This window comes from Apium graveolens, chromosome 4 (genome assembly GCF_009905375.1).
Source record: "Apium graveolens cultivar Ventura chromosome 4, ASM990537v1, whole genome shotgun sequence".
Lineage (NCBI taxonomy): Eukaryota > Viridiplantae > Streptophyta > Magnoliopsida > Apiales > Apiaceae > Apium > Apium graveolens.
Window position 1 is genome coordinate 70,228,090 of NC_133650.1, and position 24,451 is coordinate 70,252,540.

The 24,451-nt window shown below is 36.9% G+C and overlaps 1 non-coding gene across 1 annotated transcript; it reads left to right on the forward strand.

Annotated features, from left to right (window-relative positions):
* The first annotated feature begins 1,594 nt into the window (after positions 1-1,594).
* Positions 1,595-1,701, forward strand: LOC141722862 (small nucleolar RNA R71). Its single transcript, XR_012575860.1, has one exon. It is a non-coding gene; the product is annotated as a small nucleolar RNA R71 (small nucleolar RNA).
* The last annotated feature ends 22,750 nt before the right edge of the window (positions 1,702-24,451 follow it).

Genomic DNA, 24,451 nt, shown 5'->3' on the forward strand with positions numbered 1-24,451 from the left:
CACTCCTCTTTAGCTGTGGGTAACTTTATTTCCTTGAACACATTAAAATTGACCTTTTGATCGTAAACCTTCATCGAAAGCTGTCCTTTTTGCACATCGATCATAGTTCGGCCTGTAGCCAAGAATGGTCTTCCCAAGATCATGGGAATCTTCTTATCTTCCTCGAAATCAAGAATTATAAAGTCAGCAGGGAAGAAGAGTTTATCCACCTTGATCAAGACATCCTCCACTATACCTCGTGGATAAGCGCTGGAATGGTCAGCTAGTTGTAATGACAGGTATGTTGGTTTTAGATCAAGCAGACCAAGCTTCTTGAAGATAGATAAGGGCATCAGATTGATGCTAGCTCCTAAATCATATAAACACTTGTCGAATGACAAGTTTCCGATGATGCAAGGAATAGTGAAGCTTCCAGGATCTTTAAGCTTCAGAGGCAACTTCTGTTGCAGCACAACACTGCATTCCTCCGTGAGAGCAACAGTCTCTAAGTCATCGAGCTTCACTTTCCGAGAGAGAATACCTTTCATAAACCTCGTATAGCTAGGCATCTGTTCAAGAGCTTCAGCGAAAGGTATGTTGATATGAAGTTTCTTGAACACCTCCAAAAACTTCTCAAACTGCTTATCCAGCTTTTTCTTCTGCAGCCTCTTAGGAAAAGGAGGTGGAGGATAGATCTGTTTCTCCCCTGTATTACCCTCAGGAGGAGTGTATTCTACAGTAGTCTTCCTTGGTTCCACCTATGCTTCCTTCTGCACTTCTTCTTCAGCCACAACTGCATTTTCTGAATCTTGAGATTTTTCAGGCTCTTCGTCTTGCTGAATTTTGGGGCTTGCGACCTTTCCAGATCTCAAGGTGATGACGTTGACCTGTTCTTCAACTTCCCTCTTGCCTGGATTTGTTTCTGCAACACTAGGAAGCGTTCCTGGTGGTCGATTCAATAAGGCATTAGCAATTTGACCTATTTGGTTCTCCAGAGTCTTGATAGAAATAGCTTGGCTTTGGCATACAAGAGCCCGGTTTTTGCACATAAGCCTCTACTCCTCCAATTCAGATTTTTCATTCGAAGATAGACCTGCATCATGATTTTGTTGTTGAATTTGGAGTTGTTGTTTTGATGCAATTTGTTACTGAAAACCAGGAGGGTTGAATAGCTTATTTCCAAACTGCTAGAATGGCTGTTGCATCGCATTCTGATTGTTGCTCCAGCTGAAGTTAGGATGATTCCAATTGTCAGGATAATAAGTGGCAGGAACTGGCTGCTGCGATCTCTATAAGTTGCTCACAAACAGAACTGAGTCACTAGACATAGCGCATTGCTCTGTCCCATGCGAACCTGCACACAGCTCACAAACACTGGTTATCTGCTTAACACCATAGTTAGCCAGAGAATCGATCTTCAAGAACTCCTGCTACCTTGCCCTGTGGATATCTCTGGGTTGGATACTGATATTTATTAGCAGCCATCAGTTCAATTAGATCATAAGCTTCCTCATAGCTCTTCGCCCATAAGGCTCCACCTGATGCTGCATCGAGCATGGGTCTGGACTATGCTCCTAACCCATTATAAAAACAAGTGATGATCATCCAATCAGGCATTCCATGATGAGGGCACTTCCTAAGCATCTCCTTGTAGCGCTCTCAAGCTTCATATAAAGATTCTCCTGATTGCTGCGGAAATTGAGTAAGAGCATTCCTGATTGCAACTGTCTTCGCCATAGGGAAGAATTTAGTAAGAAACTTATGTGCAAGATCTTCCCAAGTAGTAATCGAACCAGCTTGTTGAGAGTGTAACCAGCTCTTAGCCTTGTCCCTCAGAGAAAATGGGAACAGTCTCAGCTTCACAGCATTTTCAGAAATACCGTTGAACTTGAAGGTGTCGCAGATCTCAATGAAATCCCTAATGTGCATATTGGGATCTTCCGTTGAAGAACCCCCAAACTGGATTGAATTCTGCACCCATTGAATTATGCCAGATTTGATCTCAAAGGTATTAGCTGTGATAGCTGGCCTGACAATGCTATATTGAATATCATTGATCTTGGGTTAAGAAAAATCCATCAAGGATTTCGTTCGTGCTGCTGGATCTCCCATTGTAATGAGTACCTGAAACACAAACAAATAAACCGTGAAAGTAAAACAATCCGAGTCAGTGAACTTTAACGACCACTGATGACAAGCACATTAACTAAAAATTAACACCAAGTCCCCGGCAGCGGCGCCAAAAACTTGTTAGGGCGAAAACACGCGCTAAAATACACGCAAGTATACGCGTTCGCAAGTAGTATAAGATATAAATCAGATTCGTTCCCATAGAAACCGGTTTAGGTTAAGTTCAATTTATGCACCTATGTAACAATATATGGTTATTGCTCAATGCTAAGACAAATAACAAATTGGGTTTTGATTAAACTAAGAGATTATACTAAATAACATTAACTAAGAGAATTGAGGTTGAATTACTATATATGACAAACATGGGATTCTAACTTCATTACTTCTTCATTCAATAGCCTTTTCGTTCTTAATCTTAGCATGTGATGGTGATGACACTAATCAGATAACACGAAACTGATAAACGCCAAATTTTGTTGCACGAGTACCATTCTACCAAACATCCACAAAAGAGAAAGAAGCTGAATAGGCACCAATTATATTGAGACCCTATATGTCTATAGAATTTGACAACATAACGGTTTACGCACAAGTCATCTATCACGATTACACAGGGCAAGTAAGATGGTTAAAATTACCTACGAATCATGCATAACAAATACATGAACCTATGCTAGCATGGTAAGTTCTAAACCTCTATATTCACTGTCGCTTCAATAGAGATTAACTTTAAAATCTTCCCTGATGATAAAAACCCTTTTTTTAAGTATATATACGCCCCTAATGGACCTGAACCCTTAAAATCGTCAAATTCCACTCAAAAAAGGCTTTTTTAGCGAAATCAGCGACCAGCCGCGCCTCGGGCGGCCGCCTCAGCTCTCTGGGCAGGCGCCTTAGCTCCCGGGCGGCAACCCCACATCCCGGGCGGCCGCCTGGAGCCTGTCTGGAAAAATTTCTGATGAATCTTGTTTTGGCCATAACTTGAGTTTTACTCATCAGAATTAGGCGATTCAACTGCCCACGCGAAGCTAACGAGATTGTCTACAACTTGAAAATGGCCTTGGCTTCCAAATCTGATCACGTTTTATCATATTTACTTTAAAAGATCTTTTCTTCATTTAACTGATACTTGAAATGCAATAACATAAAAATACATCAAAATACCAACAACTTTAGTCCAAAACACCAATTTAAGCTTGTAATAAAGCATTCCAAGTGGATATAAAATCCACTTATCATCAAGTTATATATTTCACACCCTTTTTCCCTTGAGACAAGTGCTTATCATATTATTTTGGTATAGTTTGGTGGGCTCTTATTTTATTCAACAAATTTTGGTCTTTCTTGAGAAACATATTCGGAGTTTTGTTATTGTTTGTTCGTGTTCTTACGGGCAGTGAATTAAAGGTGTTAATCGACCAACAAAGCATAGTTCAAGTTTCTGTTGTATGAAAATTTTTTCTTGGGCTGTTTTATCCTGGGGACATCGAGGCAAACGTGAATATTCCACATTTTTTGAATATAGCCGCGAAATGTCTTAAAGAAAGCGCGATCCGTGACTCATCCCATTAAAATCCTGTATACTCGTTCTATTTTCAGTTTTTTTAATAATCGTAAGATATTCTCTCTCGCAAATATTTTTTTAATATTTATTTTCATATTTTTTGCAACTTGCTTAACAATAATTTTAAGACATTTCTGAAATTTTGCGATTATTAAGAATCTGCTTGCCATGTCTACTGTAGATTTTTCTGGTAATGTAGCTTTTGATATTAATAAGCCTTTCCGTTTTGAGGGTGTGCACTTTAAGCGTTGGAAATAAAAAATGTTATTTTTCCTTACCATGCGTAAAGTAGCTTATATTTTATCGACCCCAAAACCTGTTATGCTTGCCCCCCTGTTAGTAGTGAATCTTCTGAAACTGTGACACCTGCTAATACTGAAATTGCTAAGGAGATAGATTTGTGGGTAGAAAATGACTTTTTTTGTAAGAATTTTATTTTGAACGGCTTATCTAGATAATTTGTATAATTACTATAATTCTTATAAGTCGGCCAAAGAAATTTGGGAAGCACTTCAAAAGAAGTATGATACTGAGGAGGCTGGCGCAAAGAAATATGCGGTGAGCCTCTATCTCAAGTTCCAAATGACCGATGATAATTCGGTGGAGGAACAATCACACGAGCTGCAAAAGATCGCACACGAGATCATCACGGAGGGGATGCCACTAGATGAGCAATTTCAAGTAGCTGTGATAATAGACAAGTTGCCACCAAGCCGGAAGGACTTCAAGAATATCCTAATGCATAAGACTAAGGAGTTCTCCTTAGAGAGTCTTATCACTCGCCTTAGGATTGAAGAGGAAGCTCGGAAGCAAGATAAGAAGGAAGAGGTGTTGGTTGTGTCCAACAACAAGCAAAGAAAAAATTCTGGTGCGGGTCTGAAGCCTAAGACGAAAAATTTCAAGAAGACCAACCGCAACTCGCAAGGAAACTCCCAACCTCAGAAGAATCTGACAACACAACAACCACCCAAGAATACTGCTGGAGTGTTCCATTGTTTCAACTGTAGGAAGCCAGGACATATGGCGAAGAAGTGCAAACTCAAGCACCAAGCTCCCCCACAAGTTAACAACACTGAGGAAGCCTTTGTAGAGATGATAATGGAGGTTAATCTTTTTGGTGGAGCTGATGGGTGGTGGGTAGACACCGGTGCCTCCCGTCATGTCTGCTATGACCGTACAATGTTCAAGACATATACAGATGTTGAGGATAAGAAGGTGCTGCTAGGAGACTCCCACACCACCAATGTTGCTGGAATTGGAAATGTGGAGCTCAAGTATACCTCTGGAAAGACCCTATTACTGAAGGACGTCATGCACACTCCAGAGATGCGAAAGAATTTGGTGTCTGGGTTTTTACTTAATAAGGGAGGGTTTATCCAGACTATAGGTTCTGATTTGTACACAATTACTAAAAATGGTACTTTTGTGGGTAAAGGGTATGTCGTAGATGGAATGTTTAAGTTGAATGTTGAAGTTAATAAAATTTCTATTTCCTCTTACATGTTGACTCATTTCACTACTTGGCATACTAGACCCTGTCACATTAATAAGCGAAGCATAATAAATATGAGCAACCTAGGAATAATTCCCAAGTTATCTCTCTCTGATTTATATAAATGTGATTATTGTACTCAAGCGAAAATCACAAAGACTCCCCATAAGTCAGTGATGATTAAAGAAACAGAACCGTTAGATCTAATTCATTCTGATATATGTGAATTAGATGGAGTTTAACTCAAAATGGTGAGAGGTACTTTATCACATTTATTGATGATTATTCTAATTATACTTTTGTTTATCTTATGAAAAACAAAAGTGACGTATTTGACATGTTTAAGTTATTTGCGAATAGAGTTGAAAATCAGTACAATAGGAAAATCAAGAGACTTCGTAGTGACAGAGGAGCAGAGTACGAATCAAACCTATTTACCAAATATTATGGCTCTCATGGAATTATACATGAGAGAACTACTCCTTATTCACCAGAAATGAATGGAAAAGCCGAAAGAAAAAATAGAACTCTAACAGAGTTGGTAGTTTCCGTTATGCTTGGTTCTGGTGCTGCATCTCATTGGTGGGGAGAAATCATATTAATAGTCTGTCATGTACTTAATAGAGTACCCAAATCCAGAAGTATGACAACTCCCTATGAAATGCTTAAGCGTAGACAACCCAATATTTCCTATTTGAGGACTTAGGGTTGCTTAGCTTATGTTCGGATCCCTGATCCTAAAAGGCTTAAACAAGCGAGTAGATCCCATGAGTGTGTATTTGTTGGATATGGCCTCGATAGCATAATCTACAGATTCTTTAATTTAAATGCACGAGTTATAGTAGAATCAGTTGATGTTGATTTCTATGAAAACAAGTTTCCATTTAAATTGAGGAATAGTAGGGGTGCTTCAATGAGTATTACTCCTATTTTAAAGGAGAAAGAATACACTGAAGATTCAGATATCGAACCGAGGAGGAGCAAGAGAGCTATAGTCGCCAAATATTTTGGCCCTGACTTCTATGCTTATAATCTAGAGGAAGATCCTACCAGTTTTAAAGAAGCCGTGACTTCTTTAGATGTTGACCTTTAGCAAGAAGCCATTAATGATGAGATGGTTTTGGAATCTAATAAAACTTGGAATATGGTTGATTTACATCCTGGCTGTAAGTCGATAGGATGTAAATGGATCTTTAAGAAGAAGTTAAGACCTGATGGTACTGTTGAAAGGTACAAGGCTCGTTTAGTAGCCAAAGGCTTTCAACAGAGAGAAAATATGGATTTATTTGACACATTTTCACCAGTCTCTAGGTTGACGTCCATCAGAGTCTCAATTTCTATAGCTGCCATTCATAATCTAGTGATTCACCAAATGGATGTTAAGACTGCATTCTTAAATGGTGAACTAGAGGAGGAAATTTACATGGATCAACCCGAAGGTTTCGTGATCCATGGGCAGGAAAGGAAGGTGTGTAAGTTAGATAAGACAATATATGGTCTTAAGCAATCACCTACTTTATGGCATAAAAAGTTTGACAAATTTATCATGTCCGATGACTTTAGACTCAATGAAAGTGATAAATGCATTTATTACAAATTTGAAAATGACATTTGTACTATTATCTATGTGTACGTAGATGACCTGCTGATATTGGGTTCAAATATTCATGTAGTAAATAAAGTGAAATTATTGTTGAATGCCAACTTTGAAATGAAAGATCTTGGAGATGCAAGTGTAATTCTTGGTGTCAAGATTACTAGGTCAGAAAAGGGACTTTCTTTAGATCAGTCTCGATATGTCGAAAAGATCTTAAAGAAATACAATTACTTTGACTGCAAACCTACTAGTATGACATATGATCCCAGTGTTAAGTTATTTAAAAATGAGGGATTTGGTGTAAGACAACAAGAATATGCAAGTATCATCGGCAGTCTTAGATATGCTGCTGATGGTACTAGACCCGACATTGCCTATGTCGTGGGGTTGTTGGGCAGCTTTACCAGTAGACCTAGTATAGAGCATTGGCATGCTATTGAGAGGGTCATGAGATATCTCAAGAAAACTATGAACTTTGGATTACACTATGGTAAGTTTCCCGCTGTCCTTGAAGGATACAGTGATGCTGACTGGAATACCTTGTCAGAAGACTCCAAGGCAACCAGTAGGTATATTTTTAATCTAGCTGATGGAGCTATTTCTTGGAAATGAAAGAAACAAACTATCTTAGCTGAGTCCACTATGGAAGCAGAATTGATAGCACTAGCCATAGCTAGTGAAGAGGCAAGTTGGTTAAGAAACTTGCTAGCAGAGATCCGTTTATGGGAAAGACCGGTTCCATCTGTCTTAATCCACTGTGATAGTACCGTGGCTATCGATAAAGTTCAGAACCGTTATTTTAAAGGTAAGAAACGATATATATATTGTAAGCATAGCACTGTCAGAGAGTATCTCTCAAAAGGAGCTGTTAGAGTGGATCACATAAGATCTGATGATAATCTGGCAGACCCTTTGACGAAAGGATTAGCCAGAGAGAAAGTCTATAAAACTTCGGTTAATATAAGACTATTGCCCATTTAGAGTAGTCACTCATGATGGTAACCCAACCTAACTGACTGGAGATCCCAATAAATAGGTTTAATGTGGTAATAACAAGTCATGAAGTAATATGCAAAACATGCAATATTATATTGTTAGAGCATATTTCCTGAAATGATAAGAGGTTGAGTTATTTAATACTCTTAATGAGATCTATACTCTATTTGGAGGGAGTACCTAACTTAAGGAGTACTCTTGATAGACTCACCGATGTGAATATAGAAGTGAAGGCCGCTTCTTATGAAATTTTGGGCATAAATTTCTAGAGTGTTCACATACCGGGATAGACGTGCATGGCCTATAATGCACAGGCTAATTGACTACACCTTGAAAGGTTGTACGTGATTTGATGCCCGAGATAGAGTTCAAGACTTCGGGTCACTCTTATTTAACTCAGGATCTTAATCACTATGCAAAGATTCAAGTCTAAAGACACCTTTGTTTAGGTGCAACCTTATTTTCTCCGAATACTGTTCTAAATACACTTATCATTTTTTAAAAAAATATACAAGAGGGGGATTGTTGAAATTCTTTTATGAATTATTTTAAATAAATAATCATTATTATGGAGATTGTGTAACTGATTTTGAAAATTATTAATGATCAGTTTTTATTTTCAAAATATGTGTCCAAATACAATGTATAACAGTAGAGTAATTTCTGAGCTAGCTAGAAGGAATTCATGAATTCAGCTTTGCTTTTAATTTTTTATGCTCCACTCTACCCTATAAATAGAGTCATGATTTTGAAAGTATGACACACCATTCATCTCTACACTTTGAATTCTTTTCTCCATATAATAATATATATTATTTTATCTATTCATAGCTTCTAGAATCTATATAATACTTGTCTAGTTATCTACTCCCATATCTTTTAGTCAAGTTATATATTTCACACCCTTTTTTCATTGAGACAAGTGCTTATCATATTATTTTGGTATAGTTTGGTGGGCTCTTGTTTTATTCAACAAATTTTGGTCTTTCTTGAGAAACATATTCGGAGTTTTGTTATTGTTTGTTCGTGTTTTTACGGGCAGTAAATTAAAGGTGTTAATCGACCAACAAAGCATAGTGCAAGTTTTTGTTGTACGGAAATTTTTTCTTGGGTTGTTTTATCCTGGGGACATCGAGGAAAACGTGAATATTCCGCTTTTTTTGAATATAGCCGCGAAATGTCTTAAAGAAAGCGCGATCCGTGACTCATCCCAGAAAAATCCGGTATACTCGTTCTATTTTCAGTTTTTTTAATAATCATAAAATATTCTCTCTAAAAAATATTTTTTTTAATATTTATCTTCATATTTTTTATAACTTGCTTAACAACAAGGACAACCCTCCGAATACAGAGACAGGGCTCCCAAAGCACACACTAGATTCTTACAATCGTTCCCCTATGATGATAACCCGCAAGACTACAGAACGACACCTTCTACATGTTTTCCGGGATGACGGGCTCCCGGAGGGCCCTTTTCCTTCAAGGGGCGCGCCTTGTGAAGGGTTGGAGCTCTCCGGAGTCCTCCCTCATGCATAGGGCGCGCCCTAAGCATGGAGAGGTACTCCGAGGGCTCCTCCTCATTTATTGTACGATTCTTATGCTTTGTTCACTAACCGGCTTAGTTATAGGAGCAACCTCCTTGCTAATTAGTCCTTGCCACCTTACTTAATTACGGAGCGGCAACCCCGTGCGGCCATATAGCACGAGGTGTGCCTTATGAGGGTTCGGGGAAATTTCCCCGGAGCCCGGATCATTCTACATTTCTTGAACATTTAACCCTTTCTTCCTTGACTTAAGATCATCTTACATAGGCTCCTTATCAATACTTTTTCTTCATCATCATCTTCTACCATAATGACCGTCATGGTACCGTCATCGTAGCGGTCATCGTACACTTCCTCCACCATGGTCATCATAATCCTCTATCGTAATGATCATCATAAACCTTCATATATAACTTCACCAATCATCTGTCGTAACTTCTCATCGTCAATAGTCATCATAAGCGACTCCCATAGAGGGAGCGCCCTATATGGGTGCCCTAGGCTTCAGAGACATGTTCACCGAAGCTCGTGCGTCCTCTTTCTTGATGGTGATCCGACCCATTTTCTTAAAGATCGGATAAAATACCCATGACGATTTTATGGTATAACAACTACCCTCCCGATTTTCTAGTTTGTTAAAGACAAAGTGGAAAATCTTCTTCTACTTCTTCCGTAATCTTTGTCATCCGTAATGTCTTCACTTCATCTTTTGCTAATAAACCCCCTTCCATACGTGTTAATTCTTTCTTCCGTAAAGGAATATTTAGTTGATAGTCTACACCGTAAAAATCTTCTTCTGAGTCTTTATGACAAGTGCTTCCGTAAACTCTCTCAATATTTTCCGCAAATATCCTCCGTAAATATTTTTCACAAATATCCTTCACAAACGTCCCCCGTAACTATTTTCCATAAAATTTTCCTCCTTCCCCTTCCGAAGGCATATAGGTCGCGACCTCCACGTAGTGCGGGATGCGCCCAGGGCTTTGTAATTCTCGAGTTGCGGCCCCTCGCGTAATGCTGGGGGGTGGGGTGGTGGGTGGGGGTGTGCCCGAGGTTCTTCAAAACTCTAGTTTGCGTCTTTTATCTTTCTCGTTGGGGCATGTCTTATCTCCTCCAAAATATACTTTCATTTTTTATTGGTCTTGTGATGCGTCCTAACATTTTTCCTTTTTCCTTATCGTAACTGGACGGCGATTCGCCTATGTATTTCCATCTATTCGCAGAGTTCAATCACAAGTTGGGGCTTTCCACTATCCCGCTTCGATCATTGTATCCTTTGTCAGCTTCATCCTTGCTTCATCTTTCGAGGACTTTGGTAGACAGGATTCGGCAAGGAGAGATTTCTATGGCTATTGAGCATGAGGATTGAGGCATCGACTTCCGACGTTCTTTCTGGACCGCATACTCTGAGTCGTCATTTCATTTTGGAAGATTGGTCTTAGGATGACATTGCAGATTTAGAGGCTAATGGCAAGAGGAAAGGCAAGACCGTGGTTTCTGATGAGGAGACCAAGTCTTCTGTGCATGAGCTTACTACTCGGAATGTGTTTATAGATAAAGCGAAGTTCTTTTTTCCGTTAATTATCGAGTATGTTGTTACTCCTCCGGAGTCTCCTATACCTTATCTTCACCCGAAGGTAAAGGAGTATGAGTTGGACTTGGATTGGAAAAACGATCAAGAGAAGAAGCTTACTCCGAAATAGATGGATAGTCTTCGAAAGATTCATGACAGATGGGCTTCTGTTGGTAGGACATCGCGAGCATCGGATGCGCAGATTTAATTCACCATTGAGTATTATATGATTTAGGGTATATGGGCTTTTCCGTTATCTTTTATGAGATGCCATCTTTTTAACTATGGGGAGAACTTCAGGGTACCTCGGATGGTCACTTCCTTAAGTTTGGTTGAGCTTGGTATCAAGGCAACTATTCATCTTATTTTCCGCTCTATCTTGGAGTGGTATGACATAGCTCCTCTTCAGATATCTCCCAATAGTTGGAAGTTGGCATTGGCTTTGTTTGTGCTGTATGCTCGTCATGACTTTGGTGTCCCTTCTGCGGGTAAGGTTGCTTAATTCTTTAGCCTCCGTCGAGGTGTTAAGGGCTTCTATTACTTGGTTGTCCATTCGTGCCATGACTTGCCCGGATTCTCCAGGAGGAGGAGGAAAAGCAACGACAAAAAGGCTAATGTCACCTTCTTCTATTTGTATGATGTTGAGAGAGTTCGCCTGAGTTTCAATGGAGATGCTTGTGAGTAGTATTATCTTTATGTACTTATTATATTCATGTTCTTGCACCTTTTCCTATTTTGTGACGTTATTACTCGCTCCTTCAACCAGGTGATACGAATGTGATGAGGTTGAATGTGGCAACCTCCAAACCCGGGTCAAAAGTTTGGGATCCACAACACACACACATCATATATAAACCTGTTTACGAAAATAATATATATACAATGACCCTACTTACCATTACCACGGATTGCAACAGTTTAAAGTATGTCCACAATCCACAACCTTATTTATATTACAACGTACCCCATCCCAATTTATTTATCTTACAACTGAGATTAAAACAGTCTTACAAACCTTAAACACAACTAAGACAAACATCCTCTGCTAGCTTATTCCATTTATCCTGGAAACCTAGCTCGCGCACTTGTCTGGGGATCCTCGCTACCTCCAATTTTCTTTTTAACTGGAAAAAAATATAGACATATTTGCAAGAGTGAGATAACTAGCTCAGCAAGTTATAATGATAATACTGAGATTAAACAATGATCAATTGATATGATTTAGGACAATAAATTCCTTGATAAGCAATGATTAGAATTGGATATTCACTTTTATTTTTAAAAATCAAGGTTAGGCTGCTGATCAGTTGCGCACTAACCCCGAGCAAGGCTCACAGCTATGCTCTTTATACTGGATCCAAGGCACACATTAGCCTAACATGACCACGAATCTGGTCTGACCACGAATATGGTCCCTATTTGAAAATAATCCAATTCTATATTATCAACATGATAAACAATGTAAATTAATAAGATGAATTAGAAAAAACATTTATCTCGAAGCATAGGGTAATTCGTAATATCATGAAAGTATAACAAGGTAGGTATAGAGACTGGATCTCATCCATGGAAAGAATCAGAAAGTAGAAGACCCAAGGTGTAGTGGTTACAAGGATTGGTCTTTTATTATACATGATATAAAGGTTAGTAGGTTAAGCAATTCCATTTCAAGGATCAGTATGTGGCATATATATATTTGTGGAGTAATATCGTATATATGTGGTTCGTATCTGAGAATTCAATAGTCAAGCATTTACAAAGAATAAAGCTTATGGCTCAAGATCAATAGCAAGAATCAGGGTTTGGGGTTAAATATGTCAAAGTACTTGTAATATACAATAAGAACTATTCGGAACGCTTGCAATATAATAAGGAAGAACAGAAACACTTGTAATATATTACAAGAAGGTTCGAGAATACTTGCCTTGTCTCGATTCGTTTTTACTTTACTTGTACTTGTCTATCGATTCCTACTCACAGACCACTTGCTTCCCCTTTCTACGTCTCGCTTCCTCTGTTAGACATCACATATATTTATCAATACTTATTCTCGTATTATTCTATTCGTTACAAGCTTCTATCTACCATTTATTTCACCCAAATCCGTCTTACGGATTGAAAGTTACGATAAAAACCATCAAACAATGCACATACAGGCATATTATACATCAATCGGATCACGTATAGCATATAGCATGTAAGATATTCGATCAAAATAATTTTTCAAAGAAGATTTGGGGTTAAAATGATTTTATAGGTCTTTAACACGAATTTTTGAACATTTTTCGGAATTAAAACGGGCCTCTAAATCATTTTATAATTAAATAATAGGGTTCAAATACCCAAATCTGACATTAAAATGATTTAATAATAATTATCGAGCATTGAAAATAATTTAAAATAATATTTTAAAACTCGAAACTATTTTTCAGAATTTTTAAATCAAAATAAATAATTATATATAATTAAATAATAAATTAAAATTTATTAATAACTAATTAAAATAATTAATTAATTATTTTTTAAATTAATTGACTAATTAAATAAATATTTATCAATTAAAATTAATTAACTAAATAATTTGGATTTATTTTAGAATTAAAAATAATTTTGAGAATAATTAAATAATGAATTTTGGAATTTTAAAATAATTAAAAATAATTTCTGAAAATAATTATAAAAAAATACTATTTTTGAAAATAAATGAAACAGAAATCTTATTTTTGAGAATTTCTAAAATTACAGGGACTGAAATATATCTTTTTGCAAAACAGGGGGTCAAAATGAAATTTGGCCACCGCTCCTCCTTCTCTTTCACCTCGTCGGCCGGAACTTCATGGCCGCCGCTATAGAGCTTTTTCGGCGTCCTAAAAAACTTCCCAGAAATCGCTCAAAATAACAGCGAATGTTCTATTCACTTCCAAAAACACATCTACAAGATCAAAACGACCAAACAACTAGCGATTTGAACGGAAAATCCGTCGAAAAATCTCGCCGCCGTTAGCTTCGATTTTCTGATCAAACCCTTTCCGTTATCGTTTGTTCACTATCTATATACCAATCGACTCATTTTTTGGACGATCTATTCATTGGTAACATCAATTTTAACTAATAACCCCTAACAAAGAAACGCCTAAATTTCAACTGACAATATTCAAAACTATAAACCCTAATTTTCTTAATTCGATAATTAAACCCAATTTTCTACATGATATTGAACTCCAAATTCATCATATAATATACCAAAATGAACGGGACAAAATTATCTACCAGATGAAATCATCAAATCACCCAAATAACATCAATATCAAAATTTCATAATTTAATCATAAATTAATTCAAAATAAAATAAATAAATAGGAACAGAACCTTGATTTCTGCACTGAAAGTGATGATTGATTCTGAAAGATCTTTTTGAGAGCTTCAATTTGCTATATGGAACGCTTAATTCTGAGTTCGGTAACGCTTTCATTTTTGGGTTTGATTCTCAAGAACGTGACGGGTTTTCGGGCTTTTCTCTGTAAATTCTCGGTTTTTACAGTTCAATTATGATTATATGAATAAAATGTAATAAGAAAAAGTCTATTTATATTTATGGAATATTAATACCCGTTGGATCGTATTGTATCGAAAAATAAGTTACTTAGCCGCTAAGTAACTGCAAAAACGATCCAATTTGATACCCGTTTTGGATAATTATCAAAACCGGGCTTCTTATAAAATACTTTATACGGAAATAATGTAATAATATCCCGTCTTTTAAAAATATGGGTTTTATTGATCTATAAAAATGATTATCGTATCGAAAATTTTACGCCAGGACGCGTACGGATCAAACCGTACTCCGGATCGAAAAAGTCAAAACACGAAAAATGTCCGGAATAATCAGACTAGGCTAGGAAGGAGTTTTCCGAAGAGTTTTGGGTTGTAAAACGCAAAAATGGTTGATGTTGGATGATTCCCGGTTTTATAAAATAGTTTTATAATTATACAAAAAATAATTAATAACTTTATAAATTCTAATAAAATCTTATAACGATCCAAAAATTACCAGAAAAATACCATAATTATCTATACTTTATTCTGGACATAGTAAAATTAACATACTCACATTTTATCACACATAAACATCTAAATATCAATATCAATCATCAGATAATTTACCAAAATTCACATAATAATCATATAATAATTATTTATTGATAAAAATAATTACACGCTATATCCCGGATATTACATCATCCCCCCTCAAAAGAATTTTGTCCTCAGAATCTCCTAAGTAAACAACTGAGGGTACTTTTCTCGCATATCACTTTCTAACTCCCAGGTTGACTCTTCGACCTTTGGGTTTCTCCACAGTACTCTTACTAAATTTACAACTTTATTTCTTAACATTATCTCTTTCTTTTCTAGAATCTTTATTCGATTTTCTACATAAGATAAATTTGCCTGAAGTTCTATGGGCTCATACTCGATTACATGTCTAAAGTCTGGATTGTACTTCTTAAGCATCGATACGTGAAATACATTATGAATTGCTCCATGTGCGGAGGTAACGTCAATACATATGCTACCTTGCCAACACGTTTTAAAATTTCAAAAGGTCCAATATAACTAGGACTCAGCTTTCCCTTCTTTCTGAATCTTGACAATCCTTTCCACGGTGACACTTTCAGTAACACTAAATCTTCTTCTTCAAATTCCATATCCTTTCTGGATTGATCTGCATATTTCCTTTGATGATCTTGTGCTGCAATTAACCTTTTCTGAATAACCTCGATAACTTTTTTTGTCTGTTGCACCATCTCGGGTTCAAGTATCTTACGTTCTCCAACTTCATCCCAATATACTGGTAATCGACATTTGAGTCCATAAAGAGCTTCATAGGGAGGCATTCCAATACTGGCGTGATAACTGTTATTGTAAGCAAACTCCACTAAGGGAAAATGTTCATCCCAATTTCCTTTGAAATCAATGGCATAAAATGTAACATGTCTTCAATTATCTGGATCATTCTTTCACTTTGACCGTCCGTCTGCAGATGATAAGCCATACTCATATTCAATTTAGTCCTCAAACATTCTTGAAAACTTCTCCAAAATCTTGAATTGAATCGTGGATCTAGATCAGATACAATAGACACAAGGACTCCATGACGGACTACTATTTCTTTCAAATACATGTGAACCAACTTGTCCAGTGAAAATCTTTCATTGATAGGCAGAAAATGAGTTGATTTGGTTAGTCTGTCTACTATTATCCAGATAGCATCATGGTTCGCTCTCGTCCTTGGTAATCCGACTATAAAATCCATAGCAATGTGCTCCCACTTCAATTCTGGAATCTCTAATGGTTGCAATAATCGACTTGGTCTTTGGTGCTCTGCCTTATCTCTTTGACATGTGTAACATTTGCTAACCCATTCCACAATTTCTCTTTTCATGTCTGGCCACCAATAATTCCTTTTCCAATCTCTGTACATCTTGGTACTTCCTAGATGGATGGAATACCTTGAGTTGTGAGCTTCCTGTAGAATTTCATTTTTCAACTCTGCTATTGGTGGAATCCAAATTCTGGAAGAAAATATGAGGATACCTCGATCATCCTTTTGAGTGCATAACTCTTCTCCTACCAAATGATTTATATCCTGATCCATTATTTCTTCTTGGTATTTCCTTATCTTTTCTAACAATTCTGGCTGAAAAGTCATTCTATACATCTTTGTTTCACCAGGTTTGCAAATTCTGACTTCCAATTCCAACTTCTGAAATTCCTTATATAACTCTTCAGGTACTATTAACACATTCAATTTTTCCTTCCTGCTTAACGTGTCTGCCACCATATTTGTTTTTCCTGGGTGATAGTTAATCGTGCAATCATAGTCCTTGATTAACTTCAACCATCTTCGTTGTCTCATATTAAGTTCTTTTTGCGTGAATATGTACTTCAAACTCTTATAGTCCGTATAGATCTCGCATTTTTCTCCATATAGATAATGTCTCCAAATTTTCAAGGCGAATACTATTGCCGCTAGTTCCAAGTCATGAGTAGGATACTTCTGCTCATGAGGTTTTAGTTGTCTAGATGCATATGTAATAAATTTATCATGCTGCATCAAAACACAACCTAATCCCTTATGAGAAGCATCACTTTAGATTACAAAATTTCCTTGATCATCTGGAAGTGACAAAACAGATGTGTGATTAATCTTTTCTTTAATTCTTGAAAACTTTCTTCACATTTCTCATTCCATATAAACTTCTCATTTTTCTTGGTAAGATTTGTCAAAGGTCTCGCAATCTTCGAGAAATCTTGAACAAATCTTCGATAATATCCCGCTAATCCCAAGAAACTTCTCACTTCTGTTGGTGTTTTTGGCCTTTCCCAACTCATAATAGATTCAATCTTTGCTGGGTCTACTTTGATCCCTTCATTACTTACTATGTGCCCTAAAAATTGAACTTCTTGTAACCAAAATTTACACTTTGAAAACTTGGCATACAACTTTTCCTTTCTCAAAATTTCTAAAGATATCCTTAGATGCTCCGCGTGATCTTCCGTTGACTTTGAGTAGATCAAAATATCATCGATAAATACAATGACAAACTTGTCCAGATATTCCTTGAAAATTTTGTTCATCAAGTCCATAAATGCTGCTGGGGCATTGGTCAATCCAAAATACAATACTAAGAATTTATAATGACCATACCTTGTTCTGAAAGTTGTCTTTGGTATATCTTCGGGCTTAATCTTCAGTTGGTGATACCGGATTTTGGATCAATCTTGGAGAAATACTTGGCTCCTTTTAACTGATCAAATAAATCGTCAATTCAAGGAAATGGATATTTGTTCTTGATCGTAAGCTTATTGAGTTCTCGATAGTCGATGCATAACCTCATGCTTCTGTCTTTCTTTTTAACAAATAGTACCGGTGCACCCCACGAGGATATACTAGGTCTAATCACTCTTTTTTCTAATAGCTCTTGCAATTGTTTTATCAACTCTTTCATTTCAACTGGCACCATTCTATACGGGGCCTTAGATACTGGTTTCGTCCCAGGTGCTAAGTCGATCGCAAATTCAATTTCTCTATCTAGAGGAAGTCCTGGTAACTCATCTGGAAACACATCTGGAAATTCATTGACCATTGGAATGACTTCCAGTTTTGCCGGATCCTGATTTCTATCTATCACATAAGCAATAAAAAACTCACATCCTTTTCGTGGTAATTTCTTAGCTTGAATCATCGTCAAGAACTTCTTTGCTTGCCTTTGACCTTTAAATGTCACCACTTTCTCGTCTGGCGTCTTCAAGATTACTTTCTTGTTAGGCAGTCTATCTGAGCATCATGCTTAGATAGCCAGTCCATTCCTAAAATAATGTCAAACTCTTCTAACTTAAATGGTATCAAGTCAGCACCAAACTTATTGCCAGAAATATCAATCGCACAACCCTTACATTCTTGATTAACAGATACGCTCTTGATTTGCTAATTCTACCGTCATAATCTCACTTAGGAATTCAATTAGACAATTTAACTTATCAACAAAATCTTGGAAAATAAATGATCAAGTTGCTCCCGAATCTACTAGCACTTTAGCGCATAAAGAATTTACTGTAAGCGTACCTGCCACAACATCGATGTCCATAATAGCATTCTTCACAGACATGTCATAAACTGTAGCTCTGGGAGGTTCATTCACTGTTGGAATAGCTCCCATAATTCTCAGCATATTATTGACTGGAACTGGTGTCTTGCAATCCCTTGCTATGTGTCTTGGCTTTCAGAACTTGAAACATGTAAACCCAATTGCTAGAACTTTGCCGGCCTGATTCTTGGTAGGTTGATCCTTAATTGTTGGTTCTCCGGCCGGTTGATTACGGCACTTCTTTGAATAGTTCCCCCTCTGGTTGCATTTATAGCAGACCATATTCAGCTTGTTGTAAACTCCATCATGCTTCTTTCCATACACCTAGCATTCTGGTAAGGCTGTCCTCTGCTGGGTTGGCTGGTTCCCAGTGGCTGGACGGTTACCTTGTCCTCCGTCGCCCACATTCTGTCTTCTAAAATTAAAATTCCTTCCAGGCTGAAACTTGCCTTTCTTCTGATTAAAATTTGGAAATTTCCCTGTTTGGGACTATCCTTCACTTCCCTCAAACTTCCTTTTCTTACTTTCCTTCTCCTTCTGAGACATTTCACTCTCTGTCTCCGCAATCATAGCTTTATGCACAACTCCCGCATACGTATCCAATTCAAATATGGTCACTTTCCCTCAGATCCATGGCTTAAGACCCTGCTAAAACCTCTTAGATTTTTTCCTATCAGTGTCCACAAATAATCGTAGAAAACTGGACAATTCCTCAAACTTACTTTCATAATCTGCCGCTGACATATTTCCCTATTTTAACTGCAGAAACTTCAGTTCCATTTGATCCTGAACAAACTGAGGGAAATATATCTCTAAAAATAACTCCTTGAATCTATCCCACGCAACATCATCTGTACCTTCCGATGTCTTAACAGTTTCCCACCAATAGGTGGCTTCATTCTTCAGGTAGTAATTCGCAAACTCAGTTTTCTATTCCTCTCTCACCTTGACTAAGGCAAATGCCTTCTCGATGTCCTTCAACCAATCTCTGGCCTCAATAGGATCTACAAAACCTTTAAATTCTGGTGGATTCATTGCCTGAAAGGTCTTAAAGGTTACCTGAGGATTGGTCTGCCTCTGCTGTTGTTGAGTCAGGTGAACTGTTTGTTGAGCCAAGATCTGAAGAATCTGGGCTATAGTTAGGTCTATGGGACTTGAATTTGCATTCTGGTTATCGCTGTCTTGGATGTTATTGTTGATCTCTTCATTCTAGTTGGTGGGACGGTTATTTCTTCTGGGAGGCATTTTCTGTAAAGAATCAAACAACTTATTTAGCCTTTAAATCAAATCCTTGTTATGAAAAGTTTTTCATAAAACAGAAATATCTCTTTTTGAAAACATTTTCAATCGTTAAACTAAGTAAATTGCATGTTTCTTTATAGAATGTAAACAGTTAGGGGATAGGGCGCATGTTATCACAAGAGTTTCTAACGGGTGCGGTAAATAAGATAAAATAGGTATAGTAATGTAAATGACAATGCTGGAAAAAGGAAAGGTACTGGTATATATATGTATCAAAGTTTGGTAGTACAAGCGTGAAAACATTTCGGCAAAAGCAAAGGTACAACAGGCCTATCCATTATTTAGTAAGTCTAGTTTATTTATTTACCCATCAAAAGTCTGATGATACACATTACACACTATTATACATATGTCAGCTATCACATCATTTTCGTCGTCTAGTTTCAGGGAAACTCTGGTCCCCCAAGCCTCTCAAAATACTCTAATACCTCTCTGGCCCATCCCATAAGAGCATTTGGGGCTGCATACTCGCAAGTAGCTCCATGAAGTCTAGCCTCAAGTATTCTTCGGGTCACTTGAATTTCATTCCGAAGCTCCCTCACATTCCTATTAACATCAATAGTCCTCATAATGTGCTGTAGTTCCCGAATATGAGCCAACAGGGCCTCTCGCTCTAAAAGAAGAGACTCATACTTATGGTATGGAACAGGGTGTGGAGTAAACTTGAAAGATGTAACCGCCACTGAATGTCCGGTAGAGTTAGAATTAGCAGGTGGGGGTCCTCGAATAGGTGGTCTCACACCCGGAGGTGGAATAGCTTGTAGTGGTGCGACCGTCACGACTGGTATTATAGCTGACACATGTGGAAGAGCGGGGCATGGATCAGATGATGGTCTTTGAACTGAAGGCTCCGAATGATCAGATGATATCGGGATAAAGGAATTTGGCATCGCTGCTATCTGAAAATCACGTTACTAGATAAGAATCTCAAATCTCATCATGAATCATACCAAAACCTACTATTTAGTCATACTCAACCATTTGACATCATATTTTTCTATTTCTTACTCTTAATTTTAACCCTCTACTCATTTCCGATAATCTAGGCTTGTGGCAGTGACTTTTAATTTGTAGCTCTGATACCAAACCTGTGGCGCCCTCCAAACCCGGGTCAGAAGTTTTGGGTCCATAACACATACACACATCATATATAAACTTGTTTACAAAAATAATATGTATGCAATGACCCTACTTACCATAACCACGGATCGAAATAATTCAAAGTATGCCCACAAGCCACAACCTTATTTATATTACAACGTACTCAATCCCAATTTATTTATCTTACAACTGAGATTAAAACAGTCTTACAAACTTTAAACACAACTAAGACAAACATCATCTGCTAGTTTATTCCATTTAACCTGGAAACCTAGTTCGCGCACTTGTCTGGGGATCCTGGCTACCTCTAATTTCCTTTTTAACTTAGAAAAGAACATAGACAGGTTTGCAAGAGCGAGCTAACTAGCCTAGCAAGTCATAATGAAAACACTGAGATTAAACAATGATCAATTGATATGATGTAGGACATTAAATTCCTTGATAAGCAATGATTAGAATTGGATATTTACTTTTATTTTTAAAACCAAGGTTAGGATGCTGATCAGTCATGCACTAACCCCAAACAAGGCTCACATCTATGCTCTTTATACTGGATCCAAGGCACATATTGGCCTAACATGACCACGAATCTGGTTCGACCACGAATCTGGTCCCTATTTGAAAACAATCTAATTCTATAATATCAACATGATAAACAATGTAAATCAATAAGCTGAATCATAAACAACATTTATCTCGAAGCGTAGGGTAATTCGTAATATCATGAAAGTATTACGAGGTAAGTATAGAAACTGCCTTCTAGTCAGGGAAAGAATCAGAAAGTAGAAGACCCAAGGTGTAGTGGTTACAAGAATTGGTCTTTTGTAATACATGACATAAAGGTTCATAGGTTAAGCAATTCCATTTCAAGTATCATTATATGGCATATATGTATTTGTGGAGTAGTATCGTATATATGTGGTTCGTATCTGAGAATTCAACAGTCAATGGTTTACAAAGAATAAGGCTTATGGCTCAAGATCTGTTATTCCCATACAATCTAACAAAGAATTACAGAAGGGGGGTTGAATGTAATTATGGCTTCTTTTTCAATTTTAAGAACAGTTTTATTATAAATATATAACTGTATTTGATTTAGCAATGGTGCGAAATGAAAGTAGTAGAGAAATCAAATCACAAAGTAATTAAATACAAGTACTTAAAAACTTTCTGGTGGATTGAACTTTTCCACCAGAGATATATATTAATAAGAGAACTTTGTGTTACAATGTTGTACATAGCTTCTTACAAGTTGAACTCACAAGAAAAGAGATATTCTTTACAGATGTAGCTTTATCTATTTCTCTGGTAATGGCTTACTCACTTAGATCATAGTTCTAATTGTTAATCTTGGTTTATATATCACCAAGTTACATGATAAAGAGACAAACAAATAAGACAAAATGTTTCTAGTCTAATTTTCATGCTTCTTCATTTCTCAATCCAGCATCTTTAAATATCTTCAGTTTAACATGGAAATGGAAATGTTTCTTTGTCCTCTAAAACCTGTAATTAGGCTGCCATATTCAATTTGCATATAATCAACGCATGTGACTGTCAAGTCACTATCAACTGCTCTTTTCAATTTGTTCATCCGCTGAAACTCAGATTGATCATTCGTTGAAACTCTGTGGGATCATCCGTTGAAACTCAGATTGATCATTCGTTGAGACTCTGATTGATCATCCGTCGAGACTTAAGTTGATCATCTGTTGAAGCTTAGTGAAACATCCGTTGAGACTGTCTTCATGGCAGTTAACTCTATTTCATTTATACAAGATTACAAGGCATCTAATATTTACACTTAACCAACCTATCTTGCATATCAGTCTAATAGTCAACATGACTTAAACATTCTACAGCATCTAGTTCACTAAGGCATTACAATATGCAGAAATGTGCTACTAATCTTATTTTAACATAAGCTACTCTTTCAATGGATGTTGAAGTGATCATCCGTTGAAAGCTATAAACACACTAAATAATATCTACTAAGTGTTTTGTTCAAGTTATCATCAAGTACACAATATATTCCTAACAATCTCCCCCAATTTATGTCTACTGGAATTGTAGCCATAAATTAAGAGAAACTTGATGATAACAAAACACTCTTTGAATACAGATTGACTTATAGTAGATAAAATTTATAAGTGCTGCAATTTACTGACAAACATACAGAGGAAGGATTGTAGAGAATCTTACAGGCCATTTTCAAGGTGTTCCTCTAGACTGAGCAAATTAAGATTACTTCATTGACTGTCTGAACTTCTTTCCCAACTTCACATTTTTTTCCTCAATTTGATTTTGGAGTTTCCTGTAGAACTCAGATTCATCTTCATTTGTTTGATCCAGCTTGCATCTCTAAGAGAGTTTCATTGCTTGAAATCTTTACATGATCTTCCAATCTGAAGAATCTTCTGATGCATTTTTCATCTTTGAACTACATTATCCAATATGGCCTCAAATGCACTCTCTCTCCAGTGAGAATTGTTAATACTCTTGGGAGTGCATTTGGATTTCTTCTGCTGTTTATTATCTCCTCAATTTTGTTCAGTACCATTTTCTTGGCAACAATGTTGAATCCAAAATTCTTCTTTATTGAGGAGAAAATCTTTACCAAAACGGAATATCCTTCATTGAGAATTTTGTGAAGTGGCCAAGTCATCTCTCTTCACCCTTGTACCTGAAGACTAATCATTCTGGAAGATGTTTGTAAGCATCAATAGCTCTAACTTCTTCTAGCTCATCCAGATAAAGATTTATGTCTGAGAATTCTTTAATTTCACAAATGAAGAGTTGATCTCCCTTGTTGACAGTTGGTTTGGGTGAGGTGAGTGATTTGGATTAAAGTGTGACAGGCTTGGTCTTCTTGATAGCTCTTTTCCTTGTCTTTCTTGGCTTGACTTAGATTGGAATACTTATATCAGGAAGAGGCAGGATGTCCCAATCTATAGGTTCATCCTTGGGAATTACAAGTTCACCATGGAAACTTATGTTAAGATCAATCTTGAATTCAGCCTCCTTCAATGTAGGTATGGCTGGTTGACTTGAAGTAGTTATAATAACCCCAATTTTTGGAATTTTTGAAACCCTTATGAATAGTGCTTTTGCTGAGTATGCGGAATAAGAAAACTTTTCGTACCACACTATGTAGGGGTTCTTCTATTGTTATTCTGAGATCTTATTAGTACTTTATATGGGATATAAGTGTATGTAAAGATCGTCAGAATCCAAATTCGAACACTTTGATTTTTCCCGAAAATCTACCAGATACAGAAAGAACTGAGTATAAGGTAACAGAATAAAAAGGATTTAAATTCAAGGATTATAAGAGAGGATCATAAAAGGAATATAATGTATTGAGAAAGGTTAAGGGAACCTAAGTAATAAGATCCTGGGTATGATCCCCCAACGATAAACGAAAACGAAAGTTAAGCGAACCGTATAACAGATCAGCGATCATTAGCCAAATAATTAAAAGCTAATCAAAGAGATTAGTGGGGATGATGTCATCAAACCAA